Here is a 25,570-nt window from a genome sequence, read left to right on the forward strand (position 1 = left end):
TTTAAGGACTATAAATATGAAAACATGGAAAATAATTTTACTGATACAAAATACCCTCCAAAAATTATGAATAATATTTGTATTGAGAGCCATGAGATTAAATATGCTTCATTTAAAAAAAACCAAACCTTGGTCTAGGCTAACTAGGTACAGTGATTCTGTTAATTTTCATGCTTACTTTTAATGACTTTTGTAATGAAAAAGTTACCCCACAAAAGTGTGTAGATCCAGGTGGAAGAAATATAAATCATTGGCTGCAGTTATAAATCATGAGCTTCATTTTTTTAATTATGGGCCATTGAATATGCAGAAGTGTTCATTTAACTTTGGCTGTTAAATTTGCATCTTTCCTGGTATCAGTCAGTTCTTGTAAATTAATTGGAAGGTTGCATTTTGTATGAATAGTTTAAAAACCCACTGAACCTCTTCACTGGGAAGATTTTTAAATAGGGAAAATCATGTCAAGTTAAATTGCACATATTAGAGATTCTAATAAGAGACTGGCTGTTTTTGGCAACAAAATCACAGAACAATGGAAACAAATCCTGGGGTCAGGGCCTGGGAGTCTTGCTTCCACCTGGCTCCTTGACCCTCATCTGCCCATAAATTCTTGTCAGTCAGTCCCACTGATGGTTTTCCTGATTCTGCTCAGCCTAGAGGTGATCGCTTCAAGGACTTAGGACAAGTTTAATTCCCATCCTGAGTTTCGTGTCTCCCCAGATTTGGAATAATTCCTGACTTTAGGATATAGGAATATATCACCATCCACCTCTTTGTTTTCACTGATCAGTAATCCCTGTGCTGCGTCCACCAGAGGCCCTCCTCCTCCTGCGGACAGCGAGCCCTGGGGCCGTGCCCTCGCTGGCTCCTGCCCTGGGAATGCAGGGGCCTCTCCCAGTGTGAGGCTCCCAAGGAGGACACTGCTGACTGACCCATCCTTGTTGATACGCTTAGCAGGTCAGCTAAACCTGAGTGGGCTTGCGGGGGCACCACCAGCAGGACAGAGGCGGCTGTTCCTCGTAGGGAACCATGAAGGGGTGAGAGTCAGACTGGAGGGAAGAAAATGGGAGGAGGAGGCAGAGTTCGCAAAGGCAAGGGGTCCCCCTCATGTGTTCTGTGCCTGGGTGAGGGATGTCTGGACTCATTTGGGCCCTGTGGACTCTGGTCAGAGGGTGCTGCCCTTTGGCTAGAGATCTGTTACTATGGAAATAAGGGCCTGTCTCGCAAGAGCACTGTGGGGCTGGGAGAACTTCAGCTGGGGAGTAGGACTAGGATTCCAGCCCCTGCTTCCCAGCCGCAGGGGGGCAAGTGGCTTAGCCTCTCTGTGCCCCTGTTTTCTCACCTTCAAATGAGGATGATGACGATGGACCTTCCTTATAGGACTGCTGGGAAGATGAAAAAATGAGATACTTGAAATATAAAGTGCTTATCAGTCTCTGGCCCCACCATAAAGTGAATGTCGCTCAGTCATGTCTGACTCTTTGTGACCCCATGAACTGGGGCCTGCCAGGCTCCTCTGTCCATGGAATTCTCCAGGCCAGAATACTGGAGTGGGTAGCCATTCCCTTCTCCAGGGTATCTTCCTGACCCAGGAATCAAACAAGGGTCTCCTGCATTGCAGGTAGATTCTTTACCATCTGAGCTACGAGAGAAAGCCCATGGCCCCATCATAAACCCTCAATAAATGTAAGTTGCACAGTGTGCTAGAGTTGGCTCATCACAGGCTTTTTCGGAGCCAACTGTTGACTGTTGAAAGCAACATTGCCAGTCTTTCAACCTGCTGATGGCTTGAAATCAGCTATGGTGAGATTAATTACACCGTGAAAACTAGCAACCACCACAAGTGAGGCTTCCTCCTCCACAAGGCCTCCTTGCAGAGCTAGTTCTGGGCACATCACTGTAGCTCCTTTTATTTTGTTTGGGTTTTGTTTGGGTTTTTTCCTGCAAAGAAAGCGCCTCTGGTTGCCCATCCTTGCTCCCTGTCAGTGCCTCTGGGATCAGTAGGTGGAGTGATGACCCTTGCAGTCAGAGTGCGTGGGGTCCATTTGCTTGGCAGTGAGCCACTTTGACTCAAGGGCGGGAAGGGATCTGCCGCAGTTAGGGACCACTCTCTTCTTTGAACTAGACTTGGCTCTGAGGCTTCTATTGTGATGGAACAGAAATCTTAGGACACCAGAAATAGCCCAAAGTGTCCCACTACCCTTTCATTTGCTGACAGACATAGTCTGAGCTGTACTGAGGCGGTCCCCACACTACTTTTACCAAAAGTGGGATCCTAAAGTCACCCTAAAATTTCTGGACCCCCAAATTGGCCTAGTGGCCCCAGTGGCCACAGTAGACACGTGTACACTAAAGTGTTTTTGCCAAATGCTCCGTGAGCTCTTGGGCTATTTTTCCAGCAAAGGTAGAAGAGGCTAGAGGAGAGAGGTTTCTGTTCTTACTTCTCTTAGTCCCTTTTGCGAACCAAAGCAGGGATGTTGGTGGTTGCGCTCTTGCCCTGTTCACCACACTAAGACCCAGATTTCTCCCTCTTTATAATAGGAACAATACAAGCAAGCATAATTTCCTCGAAAAGAAGCACTTTAAACAGGGAGCTGACAAACTACACACTGTCCCACTGTCTTTTCTTACTGCACATACAGGTGTGTGTCCTGGAGGAGGTCACATAGGGAAGACCTTGGTGTTTCTCACACAAGAATCACAGACCAGAGCTGCGGTTTGCTCTTCATAGAAAGAAAAAGCATCACATCATGTCAGAGGGTCTCAGGTTTCCTAAAGAGGGGGGGTGGGTTCCCAAAGTTTTCTGTATAAGGAAGTCTTCTGTGTAATCCACAGGGGATTATGCACAGAGGGTGTCTAGAAAGATCTAGCCTGGACTTATTTTTCTGTATTTTTCGCATGTGAATCTAATACAGATATTTATTGATTTATTTAGGTGTATTAGGGGGTTTCCCTGGTGGCTCAGATGGTAAAGAATCTGCCTGCAATGCAGGAGACCTGGGTTGGGAAAATCCCCTGGAGAAGGGAACGGTTACCCACTCCAGTATTCTTACCTGCAGAATTCCATGGGCAGAGGAGCCCAGCGGGCTACAGTCCATGGGGTTGCAAAAGAGTCAGACACGACTGAACGACTAACATTCACATCCTTAGTCTATTATGTATACCTTCAGAAAGTCAGTTTAGCTTACTGAATGCCCAGCAAATCTGAGGCACAGCCCCTGCCTTACAGAACTCATCCCATAGAGAAAGCCCTGAAACAAACCATCTCCAGATCCATCCATCAGCCACGGTGAGCACGTGACCAAGCAGCAGCGTGGAGGAGGAGAAGTGCAGAGAAGGCTTCACAGAGAAGGTGATATCAGCCAGGCTCTGAAGCACGAAAAGCTTATCATGTGGTGAGAGAGGTGACGGTCCTGCCTCGCTGCTGACTTGTTTTAGCCTGCCTTCTCTCAGAGCAGGTTCTTTTACACACTAGACAGCCGCGAACTCTGGGAGGCAGGGGCATTGGTTACTGCTGTCCCCCCTGCAGGATTCGCACACGTCGTGACTCTGTGGCCGGTGGGCAGTGAGACTCCTGCTAGAAGGCTGTCTTCACTGTGACCCTGTAAGCAAAAGCCCTCATGAAAAACACTGACACGAGGAAACTTATTCACCACGTGGTGATGGCGAAGCTGGGATTGGACATTGGCTCCTCAGCCGAAAGCCCAGGGTGAGGCTGGGTGTTAGTCTGTATACCTGACCTAAGTAAGCACAGAACTTCAGTTCCTTTCATCTTTACGTGGCTTAGAGGTCCGTTGTTGTGACAGCTGGTCGTGGAGTCACTGACAGACTGCTTGGCCCATCTTCTCAGGACAGGTGGTGGTGGCCTTCGGTGCTTTGGTTCTGACGAACATGGATGAAGGTCCGGCTCTGTGGTCACAGCGTCTTCTCAGTCTACGAAATTCCCCTCCACTTCTCCACACGCAGCCTGGGGTTCATCTTGGAGTTGTCTCCCGGACATAATTTTTTCTGCATATGAATCAAGTCTACTTTATAAATCAAAAAGCATTTCTTAATTTGCAGTTGTATATTAAATTCGCACATTTCAGATGGAAATTCACAAAATCTATTTTGCATTACTCACACTTTATAGTAATTTCTTTTGGCTATTGCCCTCAGGCTGTATAAGAGTGAAAAAATATATATTGAATTCTTTGTTTTGACTTTGTTCACAGATTGTTAATCTAATTAGTTCTCTCTTTTTTTCTCTAAAAGTAACATACACAATACTCTCTGAACAAAGACTGATAAGAAGACAGGTTTGCCTTATAACCATGTTCATCTCACCTAGATTATGATGTCAATTCACTCAGAAAATTCGTCTGTTTTCTGTCCTAATTAACTGCATAAAGTTGATATGTGCTACTAATAAATTTGATATCTGCCTGTCAAATGGTGAGGAAAATGATATCTAAATTAGATAATGCTGTAAGACTGATCTGTTTCAGAGCCAAAAGGGACCTTGCAGGTCGTTGAATCCAGTGTTCCTCATATTGAGCAAGAGAACCCATTTGTTCTATGAGAAACCTTTAAATACTATGCTTTCATTCAAATGAACCACCACCAAAAAAAAAAAAAAAATGAACACAGTCTGGTCCTGGGGGATGACCTCTCTGAACCGAGAATCCATCGTGAGATTTCAAAGTTCACGTGACAGGACTTGAGGGTTAGGTTCGAGGTTTCCTGCAGACCTGTGGGCAATCAGCGATCAGGGAGTGGCTTGGGACTCTGATGATAAGTCCAAGGCCTGCCTTTACCCCCATTGAACTCCAGTTTAAAATACAGCGAATGGAGGGCATCACCATGATAGTGGTGTCATTCCAGCCTCAAATTCCTGTGGGCGGCAGCTGGGGCTGTGTGTTTGGAGAGCTGTGCATTTCCGGCATCCATGGGAATGAGGCTGCTGCCGCCAGGAGCTTTCGGCCTAAGAGCACACGTTAGCCATGTCATCCTTGTCCTTCTTTGAGTATTTATCATATGTGCCCCATGGAGGGTGGGGAATCAGTCAGCTTTCTCTCAGTATGACTGAGGGATGAAATAAGCCCCAGGTTTCAGTGGCTTGCAAGAGCAAAGGTATGACTCTTATTCTCACATCATCTGCAGCTCTGCTACAGCTGCGATTTTGCTCCATACAGTGGTCCCTTCTTGAGATCCCTAAAACCTTTAGTGACTCTCTTCTCACAGCATCGGGAAGAGAGCAAGGGGGTTCGCAAGCTCTCAGAGGCTCTTAAAACTCCTCTTGAGATGTCACACACATCGAGTCTGTTACCATCCACTGGTCAAAACAAGTCACATGGCCAAACTTTTTGTCAGTGGAATCAGGAACTATTCTCTCTGAGAAGCATCAAGAGGTATAGCCCTCCTCCCGGGATGGTGGTGGTTGTTCAGTCGCTGAGTCGTGTCTGACTCTTTGCAACCCCATGAACTGCAGTGTACCAGGCTTCCCAGTCCTTCACAAACTCCCAGAGTTTGCTCAGATTCTTGTCCATTCAATCGGCGGTGCCATCCAACCATCTCATCCTCTGTTGTCCCCTTCTCTTTCCTTCAATCTTTCCCAGCATCAGGGGCTTGGTTCAAATAATTGGGACAGGAATGCACTCCACACAGGTGGTACCCACCAGGTAACTGCTTCACAGCCACTCATCCGCTTTGGCTGGCCCGGCTATTCAATTTGGTTTTCCCGGTTGCTTTTTTTTTTTTTTTTAATTTTTTAAAAAATTAATTCTTATTGGAAGATAGTTGTTTACAATGTTACATTAGTTTCTATCATACAGCAAAGTGAATCAGCTATATGTATACATATCTCCCCTCTTTTTTTTGGATTTCCTTCCCATTTAGGTCACCTCAGAGCATTTAGAGTTTCCTGTGCTGTACAATAGGTTCTCACTAGTCATCTACTGTATACATAGTGTGAGTCGTGTATATGCGTCAATCCCCATGGCTTTCTGTCTTTAACTTTCATTTTTTCTTATTTGGAATTTTTAGAATTGGAAAGCCAGAAAGCTTTAGGGCGGGGTTGATATCTAGAGGTCTTATCTCCTGCTCTTATTTTTCTGGTAGAGGGACTGAGGTCTGGGGAGGTGATCGGCAGCAAGATCTCCCAGCAGCCCTCTCTTCACATCATCACCTTGTGAAAAACCGTAAGGGAAGAAGTGCTTTGCTAACTGGATGAGAAAAGGCTTCTACTGTTAGTGAAATCATACCCCTTCTGGAGACAGAAACAGCCTCGAACCTGGTGCTCGGTCTGGGGATGAAAACTGGCTCAATTTTCTATCAATTTTTTTTTACCCAGCCACATTCATATTAGAGGTAACTTACTTAAATTTATTACGTAGCGTCAACAGAGCACCGGGAGCCGTTTAGTACAATAGGAAGGCACAGTTCTGCCAAGGCAAATAGCATCTCTATTTTACAAATAGATGTCGCCCTGCGCCGATTTGATTTAAACCCCATATGGAGTAGGCAATGTGCTTCCTTTAGCCTTTGTGGGGTAACAGTGGGGGGATGACTGTCAACGCTGGAGACATTAAACTGCTCAGCGGGGCTTCCGTGGGCCTCTAATGCTCCGCCATGGCTCAACTGAGGAGAAATAACAAGACCCAGCACTGCCTGTGGGAAACGCGGATAACCTTTATGTAGCCACTGACTTTCCCAGCACCCCACTTCTGCTCTCCAGAGATTTCAAGTTCTGAAGTGAATGGCCAATGAAAAAGTGATAAAATAGATGGAAGTTCCTGGAAGAGCTCCCGTGTAGAAGCCTAGGATTGTGACATGACAGAAAGAGGCAAAACAGGAGCTGCCACTACTCCGGGGAGGGGCTGGTTACAGGGGCGGCACAGGGCCTGCTGCTCGTGTAGATGCTCAGTCACTCAGTCGGGTCCCTCTCTTTCCAACCCCAAGTACTGTAGCCCACCAGGCTCCTCTGTCCATGGGATTTTCCAGGCAAGAATACCAGAGTGGGTTACAATTTCCTCCTCCAGCCTGTTGCATGAAAGTGAAAGTCGCTCAGTCGTGTCCGACTCTTTGTGACCCCGTGGACTATACAGTCCATGGAATTCTCCACATCAGAATACTGGAGTGGGTAGCCTTTCCCTTCTCCAGGGGATCTTCCCAACCCAGGGACCAAACCTAGGTCTCCAGCATTGCGGGTGGATTCTTTACCAGCTGAGCCACAAGGGAAGCCCTGCCTGTTGCATGAGAGGCTCACAAATAAGATCCACGAGGAAAGTGAATGGCGTGACCTCCCGTACACCCAGGAAGGTTTCAGGGTACAGTGTAGCCTCTTTCTTTGAGGGGCAGCTCACAGGCAAGCACCTACTGATGCACAACACTTGGCAACAACCGTATTTCACATTCTAAAAGCTCTTAGGTGTGTGACCAGCATAATTTATATCCTTTTTGGCCGTGCCATGTGACTTGTGGGATCTTAGTTCCCCAGCCAGGGATCGAACCTGTGCCCCCTGTGTTGGGAGCATGAAGTCATCACCGCTGGACCTCCAGGGAAGTCGGTGACCAGCGTAATTTAAATATTTGTTTGCATTTGAGCATCTTAGACAAAATAGATCACAGAAGTATGAAATTTCTGGCAGAACTGCCAGCATAGCTGAGCTTGAGTGGCTGATCTGGGCTGTGCTCTGGGACAGACAGAGCACCCCTCCCAGGACGGAGTCTCCACCTTTAGCCCACGGCAGTGGAAGGGGAGAGGAGGAGGAAGGGACACACCTAAAAAGAGTTCTTTGAAAATTGCTTTGGCATCTGCAGACTAGAGGCAAGATTAGTCTGACTCAGTTTTGGAAAGGCCTCTTTCTGTTTTATCACTTCCTCTCACCTCCTGAAGCATCTTCTCCCTGTGAATCAAGTGCCAGTTCCCTTACATAGGTTTTCTCAAACCTTGTGTTTTAACATCCCACCCAGCCTGCTCTGTATCGCCTTTAAAATGACCTCCCCCACCGCCCACAGTGACGTCTCAGTGGCACTAGTGGCAAATAACCCACCTGTCAATGCAGGAGACGTCTTCCTGGGTCGGGAAGATCCACTGGAGAAGCACATGGCAACCCACTCCAGTACTCTTGCCTGGAGAATCCCATGGACAGAGGAGCCTGGCGGGCTGCAGTCTATGGGGTCACAAGGAGTCGGAGTGGACTGAAGCGGCTGAGCACCTGACCGTCTCAGGCAGAGAGCCTTTTCCCTGAGTGGCGGTGGGTGTTAGGAATGCAATCTGATTAGATTTTCTTACACACAGTGGTGTTGTAGCACGTGGGACACTCTACTTCTTCATCTGTCTCTCCCCACTCTTTCCTCTCTCTGGCTGTGCGTTCTAATCTCCCCCAGGTATAAACCTTCTGTACCTAAAGGTTCTAGATAATCAGCTCGGGTGTCTGTCAGGACCACTTAGGAAGCTCTGAAAAATACGCAGGTCTAAATGTCCTTCCTTGAGACCTTGATCAGTGGGCTTCAGAGTGATCTAGGTGTCTGACTTTTTAAAGAGCTCCTGGATAATCTGAATCCAACCCCCAAGTTCTTGCACACGAAGGCCCAATTTCCTCTTGTCGCCATAATAGAGGGAGGCATTGCCTTTCGCCTTAGAATCTTCTTTGTTTTTTGTAAGTTTTTTTTTTTTTTTTATGTGGACCGGTTTTGAAGTCTTCGTTGAATCTGTTACAATACTGCTCCTGGTTTATGTTTTGGTGTTTTGGCCACGAGGCATGTGGGGTCTTCACTTTTCCAACCAGGGACTGAACTCGCACCTTCTGTGCTGGAAGGCCAAGTCTTAACCACGGCACCACCAGGGAAGTCCCTCACCTCAGTATCTTAACAATATTCCTAGAATCAGCTTTAGCTGATTGTAGTTGATTCTTAGAATTCTTTCATTTCTTTTCTCTTAGAAGAACTGAATGTGTCTTCTTAGACTCTATACTTCCTGCCCAAGTTCCTAGCTTGTAAATTTAGCCAAGGGCAGGGACTGGAAATTCTACAGTCTTTGGAACTGCTTTGCTTAAAACAGGGCAAAACCCACCCATAACCCTGATCTTATTAGATGATCCTAGTTCCCTCCCCGTTAATCCATCTCATTTCCTTTTTTTTCAAGGACCTTTCTTTATCCAGTTCTTACCCCTAGAATTTTGTACTGTGGAAGAAATAATTTCAGTTGCTGTAAATTCTTGTAATTCTATTTAATTACCATACAACACAATCGTGGTCATGCATTTCATTAAAATGTATTAGATTTACTTTATTGTAAGTTTTATTGAATGCGAACAATGAACTCTGTCTATATGTTGCTCTGATACTGCTTGTCTACGAAAACGTTAATGAAACAAAGTGAGACAGTTGTTTAGTAGCATTTCATTTGTGCTTGACTGACAGACTGGCACTGGGTCATCAGAAGTCAGGTGTGAACAACAGCCCTGAGTTTACTCTCCTGGCTCTAGCCAAACAGTTCGGTTTTCTCATTTTACATTTTGGATTTCAAAGCAATTGCAATCTCCCTACCTCAGCCTTCTCCCAATATAGAAGCGCTCTGTCTCTGGGGCTGGGAGAAGGAGTTTTGCCAAGGTTTTTGGCAACATCCTTCATCATGTCCTCAGGGCAAGGTAGAGAGGTGTAGCTTCAATAATAGGTCCATGGGTTCTTGGCGGGGCAAATGACTGCACCAAAGTGTATTACTTAGTGGATTTCCGCTGGGCTGGAAAGAAGACTTTAGTGCCTTGTTCTAGGCCTGTCCTTGATACTGTTCTCCAGGTGCTTGTTTTTTTTTTTAAATTTAATTTGTTGTTTAGTTGCTAAGTCATGTCTGACTCTTTGGCGACCCCATGGACTGTATGCCAGCAGGCTCCTCTGTCCCTGGGATTTCCCAGGGAAGAATAGTGGAGTGGGGATCTTCCCAGGCCAGGGATTAAACCTACGTCTCCTGCAATGGCAGTCAGATTCTCTACCACTGAGCCACCAGGGAAGTCCAATTTAGTTTTAATTGGAGGATAATTGCTTTACAATTGTGTCAGTTTCTGTTGCACAAGAGTGTGAATCAACTGTGAGTATATAGATATATGCCCTCCCTTCTGAGCCTCCTTCCCATGCCCATTTTTTTTTAGTTTATTTATTTATTTGTTTGTTTTTTGGCTATATGGCATGTCGGATCTTAGTTCCCTGCACAGGGATGAAACCAGTGCTCCTGGTAGTAGGAGTGGAGTCCTAACCACTGGACCATCAGAGAACTCCCTCCAAGTGAAGGTGAAGATATCAAATTTCTGGATGACCCAAAGCTAAGAACAGATTATATTTAAGGTTGTTGAAACAATATTTAAACAGAGCTCAGGTGGAAGGAAGACCAGAATGATCAAAATGAAATGTAAAGAAACACCATGAGTTAGGCACAGACGTCAAATCCTATGCTTATCAATCATCTGTCTGATGCACAAATGTGGGGGCCCTGGTATGACAGTCACCCCATGACAATGGTTTGCCCTAGAATGTCCCACCCAAGGGGTCCCAGCTTCTCAGGAGTTGACCAAGAGGGTCCCAAAGGAGCTCCAGGGAGGTCAGAGGATCTGGGATCTTTGAGGGCTCTAGCCATCTAAAGCTAGAGAAAGAAACCTTGGATCCCCCGGTGCCCACCTAGTAGCACCATCCCAGAGCTCTGCACCTCCTTGGAATCTAGCTCTTAACTCAGCACATTGCAGTTAGGTTATCTGTATCTCTGTCTTGGCTTCTTAATCATAAACTCTTACTGCTTCTGAGTTCTCACAGTCCAGTGTCTGACACAGTCACAACCTGGAGTTTAGGAAGTGCCCCCAGGCGGGGATTTTTGTCTGATTTGTTATTAAGAGTTTTCGTCACCATTGCATCCACGGGACTTAGAGCAATGCTTGGCGTAGGGTAGGTCTCAGTACATATTTGATGAAAGAATGAAGGACACATACAGATGCTCAATAAATCTTAGCCATTGGTTCTCAATGCAGTTGTGGCTTGTCCTGTCAATAAGTCACCACTTGGCCACTGGAAAGCTTTCAGGAACTTCACTTCCTTTTTCTTTTGCTTCTCAGTTCTTAGTTCATAGGACTGAAAAACTTGATGATCCTTTGAACAGATAGACATACTCCAGATGTAATGAATTCATCACCTTTTGGCAAGGAGTTAAGTGCACAGGCAGAAGTTAGATGGTTCTGGGTTCGAGTTCCAACCTGGACAGCTGTTTGTGAGATTATGACTTGGGAAACTTTCTTGAAGTCTTGGTTTGGTTTTCTTATCTGTAAAATATAGATAAAACACTTAATCCAAGGATAGATAGAGTATATATAACACAAAGCATCATCTTAATTTGTTTTGGTGTTGTTTAGTTGCTCAGTCGTATCTGACTCTTTGTGACCCCATGGACTGTAGCCTGCCAGGCTCCTCTGTCCATGGGATTTCTCAGGCAAAAATACTAGAGCGGGTTGCCATTTCCTTCTCCAGGTGATCTTCCCAACCCAGGGATATAACCCATGTCTTCTGCATTGGCAGGCGGGTTCTTTACCACTGAACCGCCTATGAAGAACACCATTGTAACAAAGGCTGCTGCTACTAAGTCGCTTCAGTCGTGTCCGACTCTGTTCGACCCCATAGACGGCAACCCACTAGGCTCCTCTGTCCCTGGATTCTCCAGGCAAGAATACTGGAATGGGTTGCCATTTCCTACTATTATTATTATTGTTAGTTCAACAAAGCCTTCACTCATGAAGTAGAGAGGGAGAAAACTCTTTAGAAAGAATCAGGAAAAAAAAAATTAGAAATTCCTAAAGGCTTGCCTTCAAGGTTTACTTCTTTTGTATGTCAGAGCACCTGTTCCTATTAGACAAGTAAGCTCCTCTGAAGGCGGAAGTAGAGGCCCGACATCGCTGAGGGAGTGCTGGTCTCCATGGTAACGGCACTTTAGATTCTGATGCAGGCACACCTGGTATTCTCAGGTTGCTCCACCATATGGCACCTCATATATTTCATCAAGGAGAAAAAAAACTACCTTGACCTCCGCCTACTGAGCAGGCACACACACACACACACACACACACACACACACTCCCCTCTCTGTAATCCACAGCCACTGAAGCCATAGAAACTTCGGTCACAGGGACTGGGAACACAGTTTTGAAAGCATGCAGTCAAACAAAGGGCCAGAAGAGTTATTCTTGCTTCAAAGAGGTGCCCAGAAGCGAGGTACCTATCGATCCATTTGCAGTTTGCCTTTCTTTTCTATAGGACTGACTCAGAATCAGGTGGCTCCCCCTTTGCCCCTAGCTTGCCAATAAAGCAGCTCCATTCATAACCCTGCCTAAAGCAGAATCTCATCATTTATCATGACTCATCTCGTGACAGCCATTTGTAAAAAGTAGCCTCTCAAACTCTCCCTGTGTATAAATGCCCATTAAATGCTCTGCTTTGAACTGGCTTAAAAGAAAAAAGATTTCATGGTAGGATTAAAAAAAAAAAAAAATTACAGCCTGTAGTTTCCATGTGACACCAAGCAAAGAGTTATGGCTGCTTAGAGATTTCCTGCTCTGCTCTAGAAACAGATGTTTAAAACGTCACATTGAAAGAGATGTCAGAAATTGGGGACAAAAGTCACTATTTCTTGCAGCATATCAAAGTCTTCCTTTTCAATGAGCCTCTGATTGACTCGGTTTCTTCACACTGCATTCCCGGTAAAGCCCGTTTCAATTAACCACGCGTGCTGCTCCTACTTGTTTGGGTGCAGCTGTGGGGCCTTGTGTATGCTGTGCTTCATAAAGTGCCTCCGAAGACAAAGGCTGAAAAAGCCACAGTCAAAAAACGTTAGAATTTAGGTTCTAGAACTGTTGGCTCACTCATGGTGTTCATGGTGGTGTTTTAAGTGCCTTAGCTCGCCTACTGAGTAATTAATAATAACCAAATGTATCCGACCAACATGAGAAAGTGAACTGTGCTCTATAAAGTCTGTAGTTTATGGTTTGAAGCTGGCTCAGGGTGCAGGGTTCCTGGATCATGACTGAGTTTTAATTTGTGGGAAAGGCATTATGTTTAAAGCAATAAAAACTTTTCCTCCCATGTCACGGCAACCTTTTGGCAAGCTCACTGGCTCTTTCTCTCAGCTATTTCTCCACTCACTTGGTCATAAGGGAGCTCTGAGATTGCCTTAGGTCTCGGAACACATCTGATCTCTCCCAAACATGCCAGATACAGTCAGACTTCAGTTCTAGTCAAGATGAACTGGCTGCATTCCTTCCAGCCCCTCACTCTCACAACTAAAAGACCACGGACATAACACAACAGAAAAGTCTGAGAAGACTCTGCTTTGGCAGGGATTTGTGTGTTTTTCTTAGGTACACCACATGCGGGAACTTAGTTCCCCAGCCAGGGATTGAACCTGTGCCCTCTGCCGTGGAAGCGTGGAATCTTATCCACTGGACCACCAGGGAAGTCCCCAGAAGACTCTGAAAGACAGAAAGAAGGCAGGCTTCCCAGGGTCCTCAGGACTTGAGGAACATCACAGTGGTGGGTCTCCCGGGTTTCTTTGTCACATCCAGTAGATTTCAGATTTTGCCAACATATATATATTCCAGTATATTGCTAACAAAGGTCCATATAGTCAAAGCTATGGTTTTTCTAGTAGACATATACTGATGTGAGAGTTGGACCATAAAGAAAAAGGTTGAACATTGAAGAATTCATGCTTTTGAATTGTGGTGCTGGAGAAGACACTTGAGAGTCCGTTGGACTGCAAAGAGATCCAACTGTAAGGAGATTGATCCTTAGGTCAGTCCTAAAGGAAATCATCCCTGAGTATTCACTGGAAGGAGTGATGCTGAAGCTCCAATACTTCGGCCTCCTAATTTGAAGAGTCAATTCACTGGAAAAGACCCTAATGCTGGAAAAGATTGAGGGCAAGAAGAGAAGGGGGTGACAGAGGATAAAATGATTGGATGGCATCACCAAATCAATGGGCATGAATTCAAGCAAGCTTTGGGACATGGTGGAGGACAGGGAAGCCTGGTGGGCTACAGTCCTTGGGGTTGCAAAGAGTCGGACACGACTGAACGACTGAACAACAACATGTGCATCTTGGTTCCTCAACCAGGGATCATACCTGAGTTGCTTCCCTGGTGGCTCAGACGGTAAAGAATCCAGCTGCAGTGCAGGAGACCGGGGGTTGGGAAGATCCCTTGGAGATGGGAATGGCAACCCACTCCAGTATTCCTGCCTGGGAAATCCCATGGACAGAGGAGCCTGCTGGGTTACTCCCTTCAAATACAACATGGGTGGGTTGAAAGTAAAAGGATAGAAAAAATATACCATGTAAATAATAATAAGCAGGAGTGGCTGTATTGACTTCTGGTAAAGTAGACTTTAGAGCAGAGAAAATTGCTAGAGACAGAGAGGGACGTTACATATGACAGAAGGCTCAGGCCCCCAGGGAGACATACCGCAGTAAGATAAACCACTGCCCCGGCTTCCGTGGCACACGTCTCTCTTCCTCCCTGGATGGTAAGAGCCTTCCAGGGCAGGAACCACACCTACTGGTCTTGCTGTTTCACCCAGAACATCATTAAGAAACGATTTGCATAAAATTCAGTGAAAGTCCATGGCAGTGCAGTGTGGCTCATAAGGACACAGTGAGGGGAGGGGAGAGAGGGGCAATTGAGAGAGTAACACTGAAGCATTTACATTACCATATGTAAAACAGAGAGCCAGTGGGAATTCGCTCAAATCCGGTGCTCTGTGACAACCTAGATAGATAAGAATGGATGGGAGGGATGTTCAAGAGAGAGGGGACATATGTATACCTATGGCTGATTCATGTTGATGTATGGCAGAAACCAACACAACATTGTAAAGCAATTATCCTCCAATTAAAAATTCTTAAAAAAGAATAAAATGCCAGTGAAATAGTTAAAAAAGTAAAAAGTCCATGACAGTGCAAGGTAGCTCATAAAGACACCCTCTTCTCTATGCGGACTCATTAGAAAGGACCCTGGTGCTGGGAAGGATTGAGGGCCGAAGGAGAAGAAGGTGACAGAGGATGAGATGGGTTGGATGGCATCACTGACTCAATGGACATGAACTTGGGCAAAATCCAGGAGATGGTGAGGGACAGGGAGGACTGGTGTGCTACAGTCCATGCAAAGGGTTGGACACAACTTGGTGCCTAAACAACAAGAAATTCTCTAGGAAGAGCCTGGGAGGAACTAGGGGGACTGTTCATGGTGTCATGGCGCAGGGCACCAAGACGGCCTCCGAAGCAGAGCACTGGTTCACTGGTCACTTTAGACTTGAGGTGAGGTGGGAGCCCCACTTGCCCCACGTGCTCTCCTGGTCGCTTGACTAGAGTCTTCCCTTGAGTAGCTGGTCCCTAAACGCAGGGACTCTGCCCTTCAGCTGTGTCGCAGTCTTCTTTCTGGGTCCTCCCCAGAAACCTAGGGCTTCTTATGCAAATAACGTCCCAGCTCTCCTGAGAGGCATATGCAGATTAGGCCCCACGGTGACCCTCCACGAGAAACCATATCCATAAATAACCCCAACTTTAAGACACACTGGGGTCAACCGGCATACCATTTGATTAAGTAATGCTCTGAAATGCAGTGAGAGGTCCCATTTCATGATTGGGACGTAAATCTGAGAGAGATTGGCCAGGAATAAATAGAAACCCATCTTGGCTGTGTCATTATGATACTCAGTGACTGGAAAGGAAATTATTTACTTGGGAAGTCTCCGCAGTGACATTACGCGATCACTGGTACATCGCTAATGATTTCTCTGCTCCCGTTTTTTACGGCTTAATATTTGCTCAGTGCCCAAAATTTACAGGACAGAACTTGGCAGCACCCTTGGTGAGTGAGGCCAGGGCACATGAGCCTGTGGTCAGAGAGGGAGATTTCCCTGGGGGCCTTTCAGAAGCCTGAAATTATGGCCTCCCTGCCCAGGGGGAACTCAGAGGCCTGAGCACTTCCTGACCACGTGCTTCCAAGCAGCCCATCCTGGTTCATCTCTCTGGGCGAGGAGTCCCCAACCTACCGGCCGTGGACCAGTACCACCAATCAGATCAATAGCAGCATTAGATTAGAAATAAGAAAGAAGTGAAGTCAAAGTGTTCTGAAGCTCAGCCGTGTCCAACTCTTTGCGACCCCACGGACTGTAGCCCACTGGGCTCCTCTGTCCGTGGGATTCTCCAGGCAGGAATACTGGTGTGAGTTGCCATGCCCTTCTCTAGGGCATCTTCCTGACCCAGGGGTCGAACCCACTTCTCCTGCATTGCAGGCAGATTCTTTATTGTCTGAGCCACCAGGGAAGCCCAGATTAGAAATAAAGTGTGCAGTAAATGTAATGCACTTGAATCATCCCCAAACCACCACCCCACCCCTGGTCTGTAGAAAAATTGTCTCCCACGAAATTGCTCCCTCGTGTCAAGCAGGTTAGGGACCGCTGCTCTAGGGGGCCGTTTTCACTGCTGATGGTCAGACTTCAAATGCCTGTGGTCAGCTCACCATGACACTCCTTTACCCAGACCTCCTCCTTGTGCCTGGCCTGACCCTCTGGCCGGCAACTGGCTGATTATTCACACATGGAGGCTCCCACAAGGCCAGCACTACCTCTGCACCGGGGTCCTGCTTCCTGCTCCCTCATCCGTGTGGGTTTCGGCCCTTGAGGCGTCTGCTCTTGTCCTCAACTTTACTGATTTACTGATTTGACAGAGAACTGAGATTTACTGATGGGCCCGAGTAAGGAACGGACATCGCCCAGGCTCTCATGGTTCAGGGCTGCCATTTGTCCAGGGGGGTAACAATTATCCATGTGTTTGACCCCATAGCCATCCCAGGTGAGCTGATTTTCTGCCACGTTTTCAAATTCACCCCTGTTAAACTTAGTAAATCCCCACTTCTTGAAGATATGGATCTTCTGGCAGCCTGGGAACTCGAACCTGGCCCTGAGGAGGGCCTCAGTTACACGCTCCTTGTTCTGCAGCTTGGTGCAGGTGGGCATGATGACTCGGCCAGTGTGAACCCTGGCCACTGTGCCCTGGGGCTTCCAAAGGCCCCACGCATACCTGGCTGGAGCCTAGACTGGGGACACCAGGCCAGTCATGAATGTCCACTGGAAAGAGCTGTCTTCAAGGTCCCTTAGGGCAACCTGTACAGACAACAGGCTGAATACACTACCAAGAAGGTTGCTGTTTGCAGCCACAGCTATCCTCAACTTTAGGGTGCATCTTGGCTTTTCCTTGTCTTCCAGGTCTCCCTAGTTCTGATGTTTGACATTCCCTGGGATGCATCCACACTGGTCCCCTGGCTGCTCTCAGTCATCACCTACCCAACTGTCTTTTTGACCAGAGCTCCCAAAGATGGCCCAGCTCCTCATTCCTTTCCTTCATCCATCCTCACCCAGAAAGAGTCACCCCCAAATCCAGTTTAGTCTTTCCATTACCCCACAAGGATGAGGTGACCATCCTCTGTCTTGCATCCCTCACTCTTGCCTCCATGCTGAGGGTGGGATGGCATGGGGTTAAAAGTAGGGGCTCCAGAGGCTGGGTGCTACCTGGCTGCTCTCCCCAGCTGTCTCTCTCTAGCTGGGAGACCTGGGACAAGTTGACACAGTTTTCAGCCTCAGGTTCCTTATCTATTAAATGGGGATCATAATAGTAATCATGTATGGATGTGAGAGTTGGACCATAAAGAAGGCTGAGCACCAAAGAATTGATGCTTTCCAATTGTGGTGTTGGAGAAGACTCTTGAGAGTCCCTTGGACAGCAAGGAGAAAAAACCAGTCAATCTTAAAGGAAATCAGCCCTAAATATTCATTGAAAGGACTGATGTTGAAGCTCCAATACTTTGACCACCTGATGCAAAGAGTTAACACATTGGAAAAGACCGTGATGCTGGGAAAGACTAAAGTCAGGAGGAGAAGGGGGCGACAGAGGCTGCGATGGTTGGATGTATCACTGACTCAATGGACATGAGTTTGAGCAAGCTCTGGGGGTTGGTGATGGACAGGGAGGCCTGGCGTGCTGCAGTCCATGGAGTCGCAAAGAGTCGGACACAATTAGTGACTGAATAACAACAATATAACAGTAGCTACCCTAGAGGGTTGTTGGCAAGATTCAATAAATAATTCATGTGACGCCTTTAGAAGAGAGGCCAGTACATAAGTGGTACGCATTTACTATTTTTCTAAGTTAATCTTTACAAGCTAAGCCAGCTGTGAAACACTGTTTCTGTAATTCTATGAGTCCCTCTGTTGTGTCACTCCTGGTGCGCCTGGCCATTCAGCCTGGACTGGGATGCTAAGATCAGAGCCAGGTTTAGGGGAGGGGGAGGGCAATCCGGATGCTTTTCTGCCTATAATTTTCAAAAACAGTTCTCTCCCCTAAAAAAGCTGAACTTAATATCAACTCCTGAACCAGACTTTTCTTGAAGAACAACCATGGAAGAAATGCCACAAAAAGTTAGTGCCATTTTAATTCTTATTCTCCTCTGTCAACTGACTTAGAAACTTGGCTCCAAAGCTTTTCTTTTTTATTTTTGTAAATGGATGGCATTTTATTTATTTATTTTTGGCAGTGCTGGGCCAACGTTGCTGTGAGCAGGCTTTCTGTAGTTGTGGTGAGTGGCTCCTCTGTGGTTTCAGTGAGAGGGCTTCTCATTGCGTTGGTTTCTCTTATTGTGAAGCATAGGCTCAAGGAGGGTGGATTTCAGTAGCTGTGATATGAGGGCTCAGTTGTTGCAGGCTCACAAGCTTAGTTGCCCTGTGGCATGTGGAATCTTCCTGGACAAGGGATTGAACTTGAGTTCCCTGCATTGGCAAGTGGATTCTTAACCACTGGACCACCAGGGAAGTCCCAAAGCTCTTGTGATGGGGGTTTTTGTGCTGCTGCTGGCTCGTCACTCTGGTCCATCCCTCAGGATTGAGTTCCATCATTTTCTTAACCACAGGTGGCCTCTACAGCCTACCAAGGAGGTTTACATTCCTTGCAAGGAAGACACTATTTTATTTAGATTCTTTTCCCGTAGAGACCATTACATACAGAGTATTGAGCAGAATTTCTTGTGTTGTACAGTAGGTCCTTATTAGTTATCTAGTTTATATATGTGTGCACGTGTGTGTGCTCAGTTGTGTCTGACTCTTTGTGACCCCGCGGACTGCAGCACGCCAGGCTCCTCTGGCCATGGAATTCTCTAGGCAAGAATACTGGAGTTAGTTGCCATTTCCTCCTCCAGGGGACCTTCTCAATCCAGGGATCGAACTCACGTCTCCTGTGTCTCCTGCATTGTAGGTAGATTCTTTATCCACTGAGCCATCACGGAAGACCCTCAGCAGGTCCTTACTAGTTATCTGTTTAATAGATAGTATTCGTATATGTCAGTCCGAAACTCTCAATTTACCCCTCAATTTACCCCTTCCTCCCTCTTAGGAAGCATAAGTTTGTTTTCTACATCTGTGACTCCATTCCTGTTCCTTTGACATACTGGGTGAAATAAGTCAGACAAAGAAAGACAAATATCACAGGATATTGCTTATGTGGAATCTAAAATAACGGTAGAGATGAATCTATTGACCTGAGTTTTGAAAGACCAGTAAGTAGGTGTTTACCATCAGAGGGTGGGCTGGGCGGGAGTGGGTCGAGATTTCCAGGTCAAAGAAACACCTGGACCAGAGGTGAGGCAGCCAGGGGATGTGTGGGGGGCTGGGTGGGGTGGTGGGAGGATGCACAGAGAGGCGAGATGGCAAAGGGTACCCAGGACCCCTGGGTTCACACCATCCACAGCCCCGACCCTCAAGGAAGCTGAAAATCATTTATTTACACTGAAATGTATACTGAAAACTGTTCATTATGGCTGGTCAGATAGGCAGGAGTTCTATGCCTATAAAAGAGCATGAAGTTTCTCTCCCACAGAACAAGATTATCTGTGGGGTCCAGGAGATTTGAAAATCAACCCTTCAATCTTGGACGCACACCCTGCTGGATACTGGTCGGCATTGCTGGAGCAGTAGCCTCTGCGGTGGAAACTGGGGGACCCTTCTGGGGGAGCCTCCAGTCTCAGACAGACAGGTGCTCAGAGGAGGCCTAACAGGGCTTGTAATTAAATGATGCTGACCTACCTCTAGGATAATCCAGACTAGACTAATTCTACTCTCCCTCAAGGCAGGAATTCCAAAGAATCACGCTGGACAGACCTCCTAGTAGAGTATAATTTTCCTTTATGATTAATTAGCTAGCTAGACATCTGTATTTAATTAATGACTCAAGCATCTATTAAATGGTCTCTACATGACAGGAACAGTGGATCCAGAGCAGCATAAAGTTGGTCCCTGCCCTCCAAGCGCTCACTGTTGGAGAGATGGGTCCATAGACCACACCCTGGCGCCGTGTGTTGTATGCCTGAAATCACAGCTGCAGCCTCAAGGAAAATAAAGCACTAAAGCTCCTTGTGAGGGGCTGGGGTCTTGAAGGATGAGTAGGAGTTTAATTGGTGGATGGAGTGGGGAGGAACCTTCTAGGCAGTTGTAGCAGCATTTTCCAAGGCGTGAAGCTATGAAAAACCACGTTACATGTGTGAGCTTCTAGCTGAAGCTCATTTCTCTCAGCACGGCAAGCTTTCCCCATCTTGCCAGCCCCCAGGCAGACATGCTCATGGACCATGGCCATTTCTCCCACTTCTCTCCAGCAGTTCCAGGTGGCGATCACAGACCTGCAGAATCAGTGCCTGGAAGGGACCTCTGTGCTTTGACATCTTTCATGCAGGCTTTCATGTTGCAGGACCATCAGGTGTTTGGAGGATGGTGGCAGGAGGAGAAATTGGGATGGTGGTTTGGGGTCAGAATGTAAGAGCCTCATGAGTCATTCCGAGAACCTTTGGCTGATGGCGGAAGGCCACTGAAGTTTGGGCTGGAGAATCACCCTGTCAGATCCATGGTTAAGAAATAAACTCTCTTCGCAGAACAGTGCGCCATTCTCCACCTCAGCACTGCAGCTCATGGACGTGTGGTGGGGGACTGCTTAAGGTCTGCAGAGGAGGCCCTTAGCATCCAAGGAAGGGTAGGGTTGACAGCATCCCCCGTAACCTGTCCCACTCTCACTGGGGAGGTACAAATGGGGCTGGAGTTCCATCTGCTGTGCTGAGAAGTTTGCTGGACCTTGGAATGACTGCCTGCCCCACCTTTAGTAGACCAGGCATTGCTTCCTATCTGATAACTTCTCCGCCTGGTTCGCATTACTTTTGTACTCCCTCACCTCTTTGAGCCTATTCATTGTGTCAATTTGGGCTTCCCTGTCGGCTCAGCTGGTAAAGAATCCGCCTGCAATGCAGGAGCCCTGGGTTCAATCCCTGGGTTGGGAAGAGCCCCTGGAGGAGGGCATGGTAACCCACTCCAGTATTCTTGCCTGGAGAATCCCATGGACAGAGGAGCCTGGCGGGCTACAGTCCAGGGGGTTGCAGAGTGGGACACAACTGAGCAACTAAGCGCACACATCTGTCAACTTCCCTCTTGGTCCATTTGTCCCAAAAGTTCTGCTCCTGAGGTTCATGCTGTTGGCTTGATGTCTTTCTTCTAGTGGTGGTTCTCTGCAGAGGTGCAGTTTGGATCATGAGCTCTGTCTCCCTGACCTGTCCATTCCCCTCTTTGCTGACGTGTGTTACTGAGATGGAGGACTCTGTGTGTCTGCCCTGATGAGTGTGAGGGGAGAGGAGGGAAGCTCCCCAGTAGACCACAGTAACCTGGAATCGCTGCAGCTACCCCATCACTTCTGTTCCTGCCCAGAGCTGTGCCTGTCAACCCTCAGGGCCCTCAGGTTGCCGGGCTCCAGTTCTGAGACCAGTCCCCCTGCTTCCATCGTCCCTCAGCTCAGCTGGATTCAGGGGGCTCATGTTAAGAGCTGGGCTGTTGCTTCCTCTTTCTGTGGGACCAGAAGGGCTTGGATTGTCCCAAAGCAGTGTGGTGGGGGACGGTGAGACCTGGGTTATAACTCTTCCAGAACCTTCCTGTGTTCCTTTTTCAGTCTGTTGATGTGATGGATTATATTGATTTTTTTTTTGGCTGCACCACTTGTGGGATCTCAGTTCCCCAGCCAGGATTGAACCTGGACCCTTGGCAGTGAGAGCTTGGAGTCCTAACTACTGGACTGCCAGGGAATTCCCAATATATTGATAGATTTTTTTTTTTTTTTTAAGATTGACTTATTTGTTTGTTTTATTTTTTGATTGTGGTGGGTCTTCGTGGCTACGAGTGAGCTTTCTCTAGTTGGGAAGAGTGGGGGTTATTCCTTGTTGTGGCTCCTGACCTCTAGAGTACAGGTTCAGTAGTTGTGGCAAATGGACTTAATTGCTCCATGGTATGTGGGATCTTCCCAGACCAGGGATCAAACATGGCATTAGATCAAACATCTTCTGCACTGACAGGCAGTCTTTATCTCTGAGCCACCAGGGAAGCCCCATTTCTAGCCTTTGATTTAAAGTGAGAAATGTGCAATGCTTTCTTTCACTTGAACACTTAGAGGCCATCGTAGGGTTATTAAGTGGCCTAATTTCAATATTGTTGTGTCTCAAGGAGTAGGGAAGTAGACAGGGTAACAGTCCTGGTGGAGCCATTGATTAAGTTCTCCATCTACTGTGGGTGTGTGACATCTCAAAACAATTACAGTAGGAACATCAAAGATCTCTGACTATACAGTACTCTAATAAATAATAATGAAAAAAGTTTGAAGTATTGTGAGAATTACCCATATATGACACTGAAACACAAAGTGAGCAAATGCTGTTGAAAGAATGGTGCAGATAGACTAGTTCTATGCAGGAGGGTTGCTTCGATTTGTTTAAAAAAAAAAAGAACAACCCCAGTGTCTGTGACACTCAATAAAGCAAAGTGCAATAAAATGAGGTCTGCCTGTAAGCCCATCAAAGGCACTCTTCATTTCTGCTACAGTGCCTTTGACCTCTAGCACTTCTCTCTGGTTCCTTCTTAGGACTTCCATCTCTCTGCTTACAAGGTCCATCTGTCCTTGTGTCTGTCTTCTCTATCCATGAGAACTCTCAGCATAGTCATCCGAGTTGTTTTAAATTCCTGGTCTGATAAATCCGACATGCCTTCCACGTCTGGTTCTGATGCTTGCTCCATCTCTTCGGCTGTGATTTCTGCCTTTTGGTAGACCTTGTGATTTTTCTTAATAGCCAGACGTGATGTGCTGGGTAAAAAGGAACAGCCATAAACAGGCCCTGAGTGATGTGTTGGTGAGGTGTGAAGGGTGGGAAAGCGTTCTAGTCCTATGATAGGGTCACGGTGTTTCCGTGAGCCTGTGTCTCTGGACTGTGAGCTTCACAAGTGTTTCTCGGTTTATTTTTCCTCCTCTTTTAGGAGGCACAGGATGGCTAGGGCGGGTGGAGGTGGGGATTTCCCTTCCCCAGGCAGTCTGGTTCAGATCATACCCCAGCAGGCCAGGCTCTGGTTACCTAGTTTCCCCTGAGGGCGGGCGTTGTTAAGAAGAACAGAGGGCTATGGTGTATTTCTTTTTATTTTAAAAGTTTTTATTGGGCTGTAGTTGATTTACCATGTTGTTATTTTCAGGTATATAGAAAAGTGGATCAGTTTTATATATTTTTTTATATATATCCACTCTTTTTTCTTTTTTAGATTCTTTCCCCATACAGATCATTACAGAGTATTGAGTACAATTCCCTGTGCTAGCCAAGATTGTCTGGCACTACTGGTAAAGAATCTGCCTGCCAATGCAGGAGACACAAAAGACGCGGGTTCGATCCCCAGGTCAGGAAGATCCCCTGGAGTAAGAAATCGTAACCCACTCCAGTATTCTTGCCTGGGAAATTCCATGGACAGAGGAGCCTGGTGGGCTACAGTCCGTGGGGTCGCAAGGAAATATGACTGAGCACGGGGTGCACAGTGTGCTGTACTTACTTACGTCCTTATCAGTCGTCTATTTTATATATTGCAGTGTGTATGTGTCAGTCCCAGGAGAAATATGTCTGGTGTATTTTAACATGATTCCTTTTCCCTTCCCACTGCTGGGAGCATGAGGGAGATTTTCTCTGATTTTTACTGTGGGAACCTGGCTGAGACCCTGGAGATAAATCCTGCAAGACTGTGGGGGCCTGCTATGATGGCATCCCCCTGGAGATTTTAGCTCTCAGACTTGTCTACATGGAGCATCTAGGGGATTTGAACATCACGGCTGAGGTTTTTTTCCCAGTACTGGCTCCCACTGAGCCTGCTCCGGGTGGCTGCCGCTTCCTGTACTTGCTTGGCTGGGTCTCCAGTCTTGCGGGCAGTGGTTGCCCCGTGTCCCCACTCCCTCTCTTATTGCATCCTAGAGAGTTGTTGAATTTTCAGTCTGTTAAGCTTTGACTTACTAGAACAGAGGGGCAACTTCCAAGCTCTTTACTTGAGGAACCAGAAATCTGATGTCCCATTCTTTCCTGTAAACATATAATCACAACACATTTTAAAAGATTTAGGAACTTCCCTGGTGGTCTAGTGGTTATGACTCTGCACTTCCACTGCAGGGGGCACAGGTTCGATCCCTGGTCAGGGAACTAAGATCCCACATGCCTTGAGGTATGGCCAATAAATAAATAAAAATACTTTAAAAAATAAAAGATTTAAAAATAGCTATTTATGCAGGGTTTGGGGCTTCCCAGGTGGCTCAGTGATAAAGAATCTGCCTGCCAACGCAGCAAACTCAAGAGACATGGGTTTGATCCCTGGTCCAGGAAGATCCTCTGGAGAAGGGAATTGCTACCCACTCCAGTATTCTTGCCTGGGAAATCCCATGGACAGAGGAACCTGGCATGCTACAGTCCCTGGGGTCACAAAGAGTTAGACACAACTAAGTGAGAGGGCATGCACACACACATAAGCAGGATTTATCATACACATACACACACAGTCTTAAAGCTCTGATAAGGACACTATAGGCAACATTTTAAAGAAAAACTACTTCAGCGCTAGGACGTTTCTTTAAAAACGACAATTGAGATTAATTTCCCTCAAATCCCTGATCTTCATCCCCTGATTAAAAATAAGAATAAAAGTCGAAGCAATTCGTTCTGTGTACTGAGCACTCCCTGTGGTCCACTTGCTGCCCTGGATGTTTCAGCCATTATTGCTATTCCTCACCAACAACCTGCCTACAAGGAATTCTTTAATCAGTTTCATAGATTAAGAAATTGAGGCCCAGAAAGGTTGGACACTTTGTCTAAGGTCACACAGTAAGTGATTTAACAGCCTGGTAATAATAAGATTTTAAATCACTGTGGGAAAACCTAAACTGTCAGAGTCCTGGCAGACCATGTGGTTAGTGAAGTCCTGCTGGCTTAGTGGGCAAGTAACTTTTGCAAACACAGATTGTGTGTGTGTGTGTGTGTGTGTGCGCACGTGCATGTGTGCACACACCCATGTATATGTTGGACCACGATGTGATTGTCTCGTGTTCACAGTCCTGTCCCGACACATGCTGTCCCAACCTTTCTCATCAGAACCTCTAAGGTGCTTCCTATCCCCTCACTCAGCACGCCCCTCAGTA

At 46.7% G+C, this 25,570-nt stretch overlaps 1 non-coding gene and 1 pseudogene across 1 annotated transcript; one reads left to right on the forward strand and one right to left on the reverse strand.

Annotated features, from left to right (window-relative positions):
- Positions 1–17,144: 17,144 nt before the first annotated feature.
- LOC122687139 lies at positions 17,145–17,259 on the reverse strand (annotated as a pseudogene).
- A 7,249-nt stretch (positions 17,260–24,508) lies between these two features.
- Positions 24,509–24,581, forward strand: TRNAG-UCC. The gene has a single exon. It is a non-coding gene; the product is annotated as a tRNA-Gly (tRNA).
- The last annotated feature ends 989 nt before the right edge of the window (positions 24,582–25,570 follow it).

The sequence above is a fragment of the Cervus elaphus genome, chromosome 30 (assembly GCF_910594005.1).
Source record: "Cervus elaphus chromosome 30, mCerEla1.1, whole genome shotgun sequence".
NCBI lineage: Eukaryota > Metazoa > Chordata > Mammalia > Artiodactyla > Cervidae > Cervus > Cervus elaphus.